The 13,608-nt window shown below is 31.7% G+C and overlaps 1 protein-coding gene across 4 annotated transcripts in view; it reads right to left on the reverse strand.

Moving 5' to 3' along the window:
- LOC139517594 (beta-1,3-galactosyltransferase brn-like) overlaps positions 1-11,006 on the reverse strand; it is a 33,551-nt gene extending 22,545 nt beyond the window's left edge. For 2 of the 4 annotated variants that reach the window (XM_071308812.1, XM_071308816.1), the window contains exon 1: positions 10,600-11,006. The gene's annotated coding sequence lies outside the window, so the exon portion shown is untranslated. Of the gene's footprint in view, positions 1-1,302; positions 1,378-10,540; positions 10,577-10,599 lie in introns of those variants that run through there. The other 2 variants (XM_071308815.1, XM_071308813.1) reach the window with 2 other exon arrangements.
- Positions 11,007-13,608: the final 2,602 nt, after the last annotated feature.

Consider the following 13,608-nt stretch of genomic DNA (forward strand, 5'->3'; position numbering starts at 1 on the left):
GCTCAGATTTGGTTGTCATCGTGCAACATAGTTAATAACACCATATAGAAAAAACATAGAACTCATTTTGTCATAAGACACTGTCAAACATCCATACATACTATCCACACTCATCTGTGTCCACACTTGTTTTTATAATAAAATATATTGGGTTTGATCCTAATGACTGTTTGAGACTAGTCGTATCTTATTTTCAGTTACAGCTGTATTTTAATGAGTAACTGGAGAGCATGACATGCAGCATACAAAATATATCCCTGGACAACCAAATTGCTACTGATCACAGTGTCTCTTTATGGACTGGAACTGGGTGTTACAAAGCAGCGCTCTAATCAACTTAGCTAAATAAGAACGTCTGTATATCAACCAAGTATCATTTAAGGGATGAAAATCCGTCACCCCCACCCAACCTTGATACCGTTATAACTCTCACAATACTGACTAAGTATTCTCTCGAACCATCGTGGTTACTCGCAAAAAGGAAACAAGTGTATGAGCATTATTCGTATTAGAAAACAACAATGTCTCTTCCTATTCTCGAAACCTAGACCACTGTGTTACAAGGCATTGATCTAACCGATTGTGCCAAAAAGGAACATTTCGACCTCAACTGCTAACGGCTGAATAAGCTTTATATCTATACAGAAAATTAATCCTGGTACAAATATACCATAAAGATATTCTCAATAATAGGTATTGACGAACTTTTTCTTTTATAAAAACTCACAATGCGTTAATCCTTTCTTGGTAATTTCATATACTGTTCTACGGACAAAAAGTACCAAGGGAATACATGTAATACAAATCAAAAGAGGAAGAACATTAAGGCTCCCAAGAGAACGCATCGCTATTTTTGTTTTAAATATACAACACATTTGATATATTTGTTAACCAGTTTTTAGATCACATTTTGTATTTTTTTATTCAGAAACCGATAACATTGGTGTCCCTTTAGGTGTCCCGGTTCAATTTAGAAAAACAAACTATGATTGACAATGATTAGTGATTTTGGTGTCATTGTTTACTGAAACTAACAAATAAATTAGCAGATATGAAACTTTTGGTTAAAGAGAAATGTATTTAGACAATTTTGAGCTAAAGATTTACTTGTCCTTGAGTTCACATTGAAAACGGAGGATTAATGCTCTCCATAGTATATATTATTTAGAATTTCCAGAAAACCAGGGATTATTTTTAGTAGTAGTTACCTTCCGAAAGCTCATTTTCATTACAAGACTTACTACTAATAGATTTTTTTTCTTACATTTTTTTTCTTTTCTTAAAATTTTAATCAAGACTCACCCACATCAATTGAACTTTGGTTGATTGTTGTCTCATTGGAAATCATACCACACCTTCTTATTTTAACACAACCTTAAACCGGTAATGATGTGGTCAGGAAGTATAATTAATCTTGATAACAATCTTAATAACGCAACTACTTAAAATGTTGTTACAGATATACATTTACATGCATTTGTGTATTAAAAACTATATACATTATAAAATTGAACCAATTGCATTATAAGATATGATCACATTTGAAAAAATGTAACATGTCTGATGTTTTTTTAAACAACAAAGCAGCAGTATGGTTTTTAGTTAGATGATATCGTGCAAAAGACATCCAGGTGTTTCAAAACACTGGTAACTTATTTTAATGTTGACACCAACAAAGGAACAAATTAATTTTGACATGACATCAAAACCTAAATATGTTCGACTTCGACCACTGTAATTAATTCGAATATTTCTTTTTACACTTAACATAACCTTTCTCTACTTATTGAAAATTATTGTCTCCCCTTATTTTGACAAAAACCTATGTGATATTTAAACATAGGAAAGAAAAATGTTCGCTATTGTCATATGACAGTAACATTTTAATAGAATGCTTTCCCAAAACAATAAAAAAAAAAAAAAAAAATTACATTTAAAAATTATGAAGAAAAACCTTCTTTGACCTAATCATCATTTTTAAATATTTTGTTAGCAAATACATATCGATCACCCAAGACATATCTTGCTAAGTGAATGTTTCTCCTTTTTTCGAGATTTTTTTTTTTTAAGAATTGCATTTTTTTTGTAAAAATTGCAACTAACCGCATAATTTTCATTTGATTTGATAATTGTATAATGTGCTATAATGTTTATTTTATATTTTGGAAAATGTAATCATGCACGAACCAGAAATTGCATTTTCATGATTTTCTTTTAGAGTATATATGCAGATCATCTTTAATAAAGTTGTTACTTATTTAGTATATATGATAATTACGTATTTTAGGGATCGATTTTTATCTCTTCATTTCAGTTTTCTGTCTTTATTCGCCATATGGTTCTTTCGGTATATTCATATTTTTGTTGCGAAGAACATAATAATCCCTTAGACAAGTCGAACGCATTGTTGCTTATATGAGATATTCCCTTAATGCCTTCGTTCGAGAATATCTCAACATTATGTTGTAAGTCAACTGTTGTAATGTATTTTAATTTAAACTTCTTGGTCGTATTCACATAAGAAGGTTGTGTGGTGACAAGAAAGAAAAATAAATAATCATTTAAGAATTTGCATAAAGCATGTACTGCTGAAGTGTAGCATATGAAACCTGTGGCAACGTGTTACAATAAAGTACTTTTTATTTGATCAGGTGAGAGAATTACGGTTTTGATGATTTTTTCATCCCCTCGTTCAGAATGAACTAAACGGAGTAATATATTACTATAAAGAATTATAAAGCTTATAAAACTAAAAGTGTCTCAGATAGTCTTAATCTTAGTCATACTTTTGTATTAGATTGATTTTTTTATTTTAAAAGAATTGAATGCTTCTTTTTGTAACTTCATTGGGTGTAAGCGTTGACCGAAGTACATTTTGTATGAAGCGCGGAAGCGCTTCATTCTAAAATGTGCGCACGGTCAACGCTTTTACAACCCTATGAAGTTACAAAAAGAAGCATTCAATACTCATAATTACATTTTTTAGCTATGATCATGAACACACGAATTTTATGGTTTTTTTTAAATTTAATTCACCTGTGCACTTTATTGTGGGACCACGTGTTATCATGAATGAAACGTTTATTGAGTAATGCAACTACTTAAGGAATAACACGTGATTTTAGCCAATCAGAATAAAGTATTATAATGAAACGTACATCTAATGTTATTATTAGTTGTTATTGGCTTTGAACTAGATTTCAGAAACTCCGAATACTCTCAGATCAGTAATTTGTATCTTTTGTATCTTTTGTGTTTTTGTTATTTTTTTGTGTGCTATATGCATTAGGCCATTTTGAGGTGATTTTTAAAAAATGTTCTTATTGTATACTGTTACATCCCTTTCCAAGATAAGGGGTAGGGTTTGGCGCCAGAAAAAATGTTTTCCCCACTACCTTCTATCGTAAGTTAGTAGTCTGCAATTCAGTGGTTGTCGTTTTTTTGCTGTATATCGTAATTGTTTTTCCCTAATTGTTTTGTCCATAAATCAGACCGTTAATTTTGTCGTCTGAATTACATTCTGTTTTTTACATTTGCCATTTCGGGGCATTTTATAGCTTACTACGCTGTATAAGTTTAGCGTATGGTTGAATGTCATACGGTGACCTATAGATATAAAAGAGGAAGAAAGATACCAGAGGGACAGTCAAACTTATAAATCGAAAATAAACTGACAACGCCATTGTTAAAAATGAAAAAAGCCAAACAGACAAACAATAGTACACATGACACAACATATAAAACTAAAGAATAAGCAACACGAACCCCAACAAAAACTGGGGGTCATCTCAGGTGCTCCGGAAGAGTAAGCACAGATCCTGCTCCACATGTGGCATCCGTCGTGTTGCTCAAATCCGAGAAATAGTATAATTTGGTAGGTCACATTCATGAATGGGAAGGGGATTGTAGTTACGACGTAATAAAATTATCGGATATCATCTGTGAAACGGTTATTCCATAACGGTCAACAAACTCGTGATGGCGTCCGTAAAATTTACGAAGGGATGATTTCAACTTCACCGTTTCGAACTCTTGTTTTAATAGCTTCCTTGTGAGCAGCAACCCTCTATCAAGAAAATCATGATAGGAAATACAACCAAGGGAATAACGTATCGATTTGGACATGTATACCCCGTATGCAGGTGCTGCTAGAATGTTGCTGCTAAGAAATGGAAAGTTCACAATGGGAAAGCTGAAATCATCTCTTTTGTCGTAAAGTTTTGTTTTCAACCTAACCTCATTGTCAATTTCTAGATGTAAGTCAAGATAGGAGGCCGACTTAACTGTATCATTTGTATCCTTTATCTCTAGTTCGATTGGATAGATGCGTTCAACATAGTCACCAAATTTTGAATTATTGAGAACCAAGTCGGCAAGAAGAGGGGCACAATTGGTTCCCATTGGAATACCGACAGTCTGTTGAAAAACACGTCCTCCGAACGTAACAAATATGTTGTCAATCAAGAAATCAAGCATCTTGATAATGTCAGATTCGGAGATATTTTTGTTTGAATCAGAGTGGTCCTTTACAAAGTAGGATTTATCCCTTCCTAAGACAAGATACTTGTATCTACGTTGGCCATTCTTTTTTATTTTTTTATTTGTAACGTTCTCCGTCGTTTTGTCTCTGTTTGAGAGTTGTCTCATTGGCAATCTTTCCACATCTTCTTACTATACACGAATCCACCCACATGAAGCATTTAAAAATGGTAGGAAACATGAACGAATTGCAGACATGTACTGATGTGCCCAATAAATCAGCTCAAAATCATACAGCATTACCACAAATAAAGTTCACGAGAACAAGTGCATTGTTTATAAAATGACCAATTGGCTAAATTTCGCCAAAGATCGGTAATTCAAAATTATTCAACGAAAGGCAAAATAGCTGTTGTAAGGAAATTTAAAGCAAAATGCAGCTAACCTTAGGAACAGATCCAGCAGGTATCATAAAAAGCCTGACCTGTATCCAGACAAAAGGAGAGCATCACAAAACGTAAGTACGATCTGTAAGTTATCATTTATATACACTTATCTTTAAAAAAAAAATCAATATACATGTGCTGAATGACCAACAACGGGTAGCATCATACGCTTCGAGCACTTAGTGTCGAAGGTAAAATTACTATGGTTGATAATATATGTCGAAGGTAAGAAAAAAAGTAAACTGTTACAAAGATAATTCTGCGCGCTACACGTCGTGTACATTATTAATTTCATCATTTATAACTGATATTGAATTAATGGCCATAAAATCATGCATGTTCTTTCCTTTTTCATATTTTGGCCTAATTTCAACATAATGTATTATACATGTATGATAACAAGTGTCATCCTCCAGCTTATCACATGAGTGACGCATGTAGAAATTTAAAAGAATGTGTATGAATTTCTAGGTTATTACCTATTTTCTAAATTCGATAATCGCTTCAAAACAATCACTCTGTTATCCTACAACAACATGAGCTCTATTTAATTTAGATTAATTCTATATTCACTTTGTTGAAACTAATGTAAATACATTACCTAAACAATACCAAATAACTTTGTAGAATGTATCAAATGATAAAAACTGTTGGAACTGTTATAAGGCCAAAGAATGCAAAAAAAAAAAAGAACAATATGCACGAGGGTTTGTATTTTGGGTTTGTATTTTGGGTTTTCCTTTCTGTATTTTTTCCGACTTTATTCTCGGTTCACTTTTCAGGGGCAAATTGTTTCCTATTATTTATATTTTAGCATGTCAATGTTTTCTATTCTTTATTTTATTGTCTCATTTTAGTGTTACTTGTTTATTTTTTATTCTCTATTCTACAAACCCCAGTACGTATAAAAAAGAAGATGTGGTATGATTGCCAATGAGACAACTCTCCACACGAGACCATTAACAACTATAGGTCACCGTACGGCCTTCCGCATAGTCAGCTATAAAAGGCCCCGAAATGACAATGTAAAACAATTCAAACGAGAAAACTAACGGCCTTATTTAATAAAAAAAATTAACGAAAAACAAATTTGTAACACATAAACAAACGACAACCACTGAATTACAGGCTCCTGACTTGGGACAGGCACATACATACATAATGTGGCGGGGTTTAACATGTTAGCGGGATCCCAACCCTCCCATAACCTGGGACAGTGGTATAACAGTACAAAATAAGAACGAACTATACAAATCAGTTGAAAAAGGCTTAACTCATCAGATGAACAAAAATACAAGTGTGTTTTTTGAATTTGTGTTAAATTGGTTGCTTGAAAATTTTCAGCGCGAATGAAATATATTTGTACTCGTTCGTAAACTGAAACGTCTCCAACGAATATTTGTAACTAGTCACATGTATCAAACTAGCATTTATACAAAATTACAAGTGTCTTTATAGTTAGAAATGCTCTAAATCACACTGGGTCTAGGTTAGTTGGGAAATATTTAACAGATATGATGAACGAACTTGAATCAACAACACAACACCTACCGGATAAAACATTAAACATAAAACCACAATCTATAAAGGACAACACATTGAACATATAACCACAATCCATACATGATAAAACATGGAACATAACACCACAAGCCATACATGATAAAACACTGAATACAACACCAATAGAAATAGCATTCATCTTTGTTTAATTTGTGTTCAATCATTAATAAAAGTGAAATAATGAACTAATGATTCGTTTTAAACAGCCTTCAATGTTCAATTTTGTCAAAATAAGCAAAGAAAAGTCGCTGATGAATTATTCACTTGCAAATGAATAATTCGACCTGATCAAATTCGTGTAATCTTCAATTTAACCTGTTAGTTAGAGATTGGTTACACATGCATAAGTCGTGTTCGGTCATTTAAAGAAAAAAATGTCAACATTGAAAGTGAAACAAAAGTGAACCATTTCGTTGACTCGTTTGATCCACAAAAAAATTATTCGGATACAGGTAAAAACGATAATTAACTTATTTTCTTAATCTATAACATGAAATCAAACAGACCAATAAAAATCCAATCGCGCAATGTCGCAATTTATTTATAATTATGTTTATGTCGGGTTAGGCAGTATTCGGAGGTCATCTCGATTGTTAATTAGATGGCGTCTAGACTAAAATACACACGAAATTCTGATATATTTTATGGAGTACATGCATGATTTGTTAACTGTTCATTACAGACTTATTGTAATTTGAATATACGTTTTAGTATGTCATAAATCAAATATGAGAATTTTAGTCAAATCGGTGAACACGATTTTGACAGCTAGTGCCCCTTTAAGTCGAAAGGAAATTGCCTTTGAACTCTTTGTAAAATATGCCTTGCGAAAAAGATCTGACTTGTTTAATGCTAATGATGTTTGAAAATTTCAATTTTTTGACTTTTGTACTTAATTTAACCAAACTGAGAGATGAGATATTTGATTGTATGACGCATATATAAAAATTATTTACATGTACATGTCTTGATTAAGTACATATTTTCTCATTTTCATCTCATTTAGTTAAGACGGTGTAATGTCGGTTTATAAAGGGTGAATTAAACAATTTCCTCGAGTTGCTCACCGGACTAATTTTACATTTAATTTATTGAAATCTGTTTCATTTTATATAGTATATAGATACGAATATATACATGCATGGTAAACACAAAATCGATACAATGAAGGTCAACCCGATAAGAAATTATGTATTTATCAGTGCAGTGTATATACTTAATATATTTGATTAAAATAAATATGTTCGTGCTTTCTTATGTTTATGTCCATTGAAAATGAAATAACATTTAAAATTAAACAAACTTTTTGATAAGTTTATATGTGTTTTGGCATTAAATACTAAATTTTTGTGTTATAGAGTCACCCAAGGATGATCATTTTCAGAAACACACTAATAATAATAATAATAATAATAATAATAATAATAATAATAATAATAATAATAATAATAATAATAATAATAATAATAATAATAATTAAAAAAAACCAAAAACAAAACGAATCTTAGAGAATCAAAGAATAAGGGCCAATCTCACCACAAACCGGATAGTAAACTCAAGCTGGTTCCGGAATATATTTCGTCTTGTGTAGGTTACACTTCAAAAGCTATGATTGAGGAAATACGACAATATAAAAAAGAAGATGTGGTATGATTGCCAATGAGACAACTATCCACAAAAGACCAAAATGACACAGACATTAACAACTATAGGTCACCGTACGGCCTTCAACAATGAGCAAAGCCCATACTGCATAGTCAGCTATAATAGGCCCCGATAAGACAATGTAAAACAATTCAAACGAGAAAACTAACGGCCTTATTTATGTAAACAAAATGAACGAAAAACAAATATGTAACACATAAACAAACGACAACCACTGAATTACAGGCTCCTGACTTAGGACAGGCACATACATAAATAATGTGGCGGGGTTAAACATGTTAGCGGGATCCCAACCCTCCCCCTAACCTGGGACAGTGGTATAACAGTACAACATAAGAACGAACTATAGAAATCAGTTGAAAAAGGCTTAACTCATCAGATGGACAAAAATACAAGTGGACGTGGCCGGGTACTTATACATACTCATACGAGATGATTTGTCAAAAAATGAAGTTGCTTATGTTTTTTCGCCGAAGAGAGAATTATTTAAATATTTTTGTGCAGACCGTGAACAAGTTTCTAGAAATAAGACAGATGAAACATAAATTGGCATACTTTTTTACAAATGGTATTTATTATCAGGCAAATCACTGAATAAATTATTGTTTGAATGTTTGTCCTTTTATATTACCGTTGCTTTTACCACTGATGGGAGATGTATAAGAGACAACGTAAAAAAATATGAGTTAACTGAGATAAAATGTAAAATGTCTTTGTATACTTTGCGAATTTCTGGTACTTTGTAAACATTCTACTTAAATGTTTACTCTTTAATATATATTGTTTTCTGTTTAGTATTAAATGTATGTAAAGATCCATTTTGTTACATCTTGTGATCAATTTTATTTGTCAATCGCCAATGGCAGTCAGCAGGGTTAAAGAACATCAGTTGTTCGACCTGTTAGTCAAATGCGTTTTAGTTAAATATACTTTTTCACTTTTGATCTTCTGGAAAATGTTGTTTGTGCTGTATTTTAATAGGCCCTTCTACAACGAAATTTGTTTTAAATGCACACGTATAAAAATTGCGGTTATTATCCAACGCAATCATAGGTTTGAACGTAGTTTTCAATTTAGACTTGTTTATATTAGTCACTAATGAGAAAAATAATTATTGAAAAGTCAACTGAAACAGTAAGATAACGGCATCGGTATCAAAAGCAGCAGGGATTTCCATTACCTATGTTTTCCCCTTTTATTTATAGAGGAAATAGTCTACAGTTAAGAAAACACTGGTATGCCAACAATGATTTCCAAATGGAGAGAGAGGGCTATATTTACCTTCTACTAGATTTGGCATTTTGTTAAACCCAAAAGGTAACCAGGTGCCTTTATAAAGAATAATTTTGTTATGAATTTTTCCTCCATTCGAAGGTTCGTCCAAACTGAGTACCAGCAATCATCTGCTCGTAAGACATTTTGCCAGACTCACTCTATAAAATGTTGTTCTTTTATCGACAGATTGAAACGGGATTTATTTTATTTAAAGTGTCTGTAAATTGTTGACTTACATTACACTATCGTCATAAATTTGCCAGGGAAAGTGTTTATGGTCTTCCTTTTATGACGCCATGACATATTGGTTCACTTCTTTTCAAAGATAATTAACATGCATAGTGCAAGTTAGACTCAAAAAATTAGTCTGGCATGGATATGAAAACAAATCATTCGCATTCGCACTCCGGGCTCATGGTTTCCTTTTTAAGAATCAACACTTATTCATTGTATCTATAATTCTTAATTCATGTGAATTTAACTGTACACTAACTGAATATTAAACGATGTCGGGAGGAGTGGGGGTGGAGAAATTTTCCTCTTTCTTTAGCATTTAAATTAAGAGACCTCACCAATTTATACACGAGGTTATTATCAAATGAAGACAGTGCTGCTGCTTTCTTTTGGGGGGACCCTTTAGAGTTTAACGGTGTATAAACATATGGAATTGGGCTTTACCGTTTGGTTATTTTGACATATCTTAGTTACTGTAGTATGATTGTTTGACAGTATGGTGTGTCTAGAGCAAGCAATATCTCAAGAATTTGATTAACAAACTACTGGTTTGGAATGTAACATAAGTCTTGGGTTAGTAAAAAAAGTAGCGACAGCTTGAGATTGTGTATGTGTCTATTGCAAATTAATTGTTATTATTCCCTCAAGATATCTATTCCTACCGGTGGAATAACATTTAAAACTATTTTCCTTTGTTGTATTTATGAATGTAATCTCATAGGATTATATTCCGGTCTAACCCAACTTTCTTCCTGATTATACAAAAACGACATTTTCTACATCCTTTTTTCCCCTCGAATATTGAATTTGCTAAACATAATTATGTATTTTACATAAAACCGTGTCTCATAATTTTAAAATAAATTAAATTATGTTACCTTGTGATCCATATATATCTCGTTACTTCCGTATGACTCAATGGTAATAATAGTCTTACCTTATTTCACAGATTTCATTTTGATTGTTATGATATATCCATGACGAGAACAACATATTTTATAACACCTCTCACATCATTTCTTCCTTTCTGATAACACAGTCGTCACTGATTAATCGATACCTGTAAGCGATCAATGTTTAATATTCACAAATTCAAATCGAATTGTAAGCTTCAGTATGCTTCAGTATGCTGTTGAGAAGACATAATTCATTCTAAAACCATAACTGAAAAATAACGACCATTAAACGACCTTTAACCTTAAAAAAATCCACAAAACGGAAGAAATTAAAATGTTTGTTGAAGTACTTTTATATCCTAGTAATATAAGTTTATGGAGGAAGACCATTGGACCTTAGTTTGTATCACACGTACTACTTATAGTTCAATAAACTGTGCAAACTCGACCATATTTTGAATAGAATAAGTAACACAATTTTATGCCTTCTTTAAGTTTATTTTATCCATCTAGTAAAACAAACAAAACTTTTCCATTTACAACGGTATACTGGAAATCAACTGATAATGTTTAAATACGGGTCAAGATAAAACTTATAGCATTCCACAGTTGAACCCTTTGGTATCAAATGTAATCAATTATAATGAAATTTTCTATGGCACGAACCATCTTAATCATTGTTTTTAAAACGTATTGTAAAGTGTCATACAGTTCAGAGATTGAAGACAAAATATGAAAGTTGATGGCAATCTGATACTGAGATCTGATAATCTTATGCTTATATAACAGATAGAACCCCAAAACTACAAGCACTAGTAATTTTTACATTTATTACGTTATGACTCTTTATGAAGGTCTGCTAGTTTTAAGTTTCACAAAGTTTCAAAACTAAAATATGCCAATATTATCTATAAATCGGGATTGAACGTAAATGATAACAGTACCATTATAAGTCAGAACCCGTCTTATATTCCATTTCAATTACATGTTGTAAGTTTTAATCACAACGACGTTGAAAGTTTTAAATTTACTTAGTTCGTCGCTCTTATTGCTGTAAGATAACACGAAATTAATCTAAGTCATATTGATAGATATTAGTTTAAAATTATATTTAATTGCAAATGTGTGCAAAGTTTGATAAATATTTACTGATCCATGTTTATAATATGAAAAAGCATGTTACTAGTAATAAAAAGGTTATGTTGAGACAAACAATCGTAAATTTGTTTTAACTAATTGTTTATTTTATTTTGATTATTTGTTTCTATAGTTTGATTTTATTGAATGTATAACAATGATTGTGATTTAACAAAGACCGAAAATTCACATAAAAATAAATTTAAATATAAAAAGATGAAAATTTAAGAACCGATAGCAATTTTTGAAACTCAAAAACCGAATAGCTTTGAAAAATTGTACATCGAAAGTAGTGACAAAGTTTAAATCGCTTATTTCTTTCTGTTGCAGAAAAGTTTCCGGGACCCAAGACTCAGAAAACGTTTTCGATCGTAAACATATACGAGTAAACAAGAATTAAATACATACTTAAAAATGTTAAAACCATAAACTTATTAGCATTTCCTTTTTATGTTTTGCCTTTTGTTATTTTCATTAGAATTGGTGAGTAAAGAGGAGGACTAGTTTAAAGTTTCCTCTACATAATTGTAGAAATACATTTTCTACACGAGCAGTTTTTCCCGTTATATAATGGTAACGAAAATTTCTGAACTTTCCAATATGTCCATCATCTTTTAAGAACCTGCTACATTAATATTTGTCTTCGTCTTACATCTAGGGAAATGTGAGTGCGACAGCAACCCAACAACACAAAAAAACAAAACTTCTTTAAGGAATATATATCAGTTTATAAGTGTCTTAAAAGAAAAGCTACATCTAATTGTTGTCTTTGTATAAAATCTAAAGAAATATGTGGTAAAATTCAATACGACAGCAATCCAACCACACACAAAAACCAAAACTTTCAAAGGACATCTATATTAGTCAATAAGTGCCTTTTAAGAACCAGCTACATCTTATTTTTATCTTTGGTTTAAATTTAAAGAAATATGAGTTTTATGTCAATGCAACCGAACTATATACACAAACACTAACTTCGTAAAGACATCTTGTTTTGTCAATAAGTGGATATACAACACACCAAACTCAATTTCGCTCTAAGTCTGAAAAGGTTGCGACAAACACAAATTTCAATGAACACCAGATTCCACAAAAGGCAAGACAAACTATAGTTAAGAATTGAGCAAGTAGTGTCCTACTGATAATGAAACAAGAAACGGGACATTTAGAACTATACATATATTGCAACTCTATATTGTTGAAGATTGTATGTTTTAGCTTTTTGTAATGGATTGCTAAAGATTGTATGAGACCTACGGATGTGTTTAGTGTTTTTGTTGTTAGTTGCCAAATCACTGACGCACACCACACATATTGGTTTATTCATATCTATTTTAATTAACATGCTTCAACGATGTGTGTATTCAAATTCGCATTCGTAAGTATTTTGATGTATGCTCCCAGATTTTTCCTGTACTTATGCGTCAAATAGAACTTTATTTAGCAGGATGTTATGCGTTCCTTTCAAGAATTTGCTATTTTCGAACCATCTAAGGTTAAAAATTGACGGACAATATCCATGCATTTTGATGAGAGGTAATTATAGATGCATCTTTCGCTCCGATCTAGAATGGCAGGCACATGGGAACATAATACAGGACTCGTGATTCATTCACTTAAAGGTCCCTTCGCTAAAATTGTTCACAGCCTAGAATAATGTCCAATACATGAATTTCATCTAAAAATTAATATTTTGATGCCGATCCATATTTTTGCATGGAAACACACTTGAACATTATTTAACAATGGACCATTTCGAAAATATATACATGTATAAGCATCTTATTCTTCAAATGCTAGTAATACTAGTAGTTGCAAATAATACCATGCACACAGAACGAAATGATGACCCCCTTACATAAGCAATTTTATAATTTCAAGATGGCCGCAACTTCGGAACTTAGTCTGGTTTC

This window comes from Mytilus edulis, chromosome 3, assembly GCF_963676685.1.
Source record: "Mytilus edulis chromosome 3, xbMytEdul2.2, whole genome shotgun sequence".
Taxonomy (NCBI): domain Eukaryota; kingdom Metazoa; phylum Mollusca; class Bivalvia; order Mytilida; family Mytilidae; genus Mytilus; species Mytilus edulis.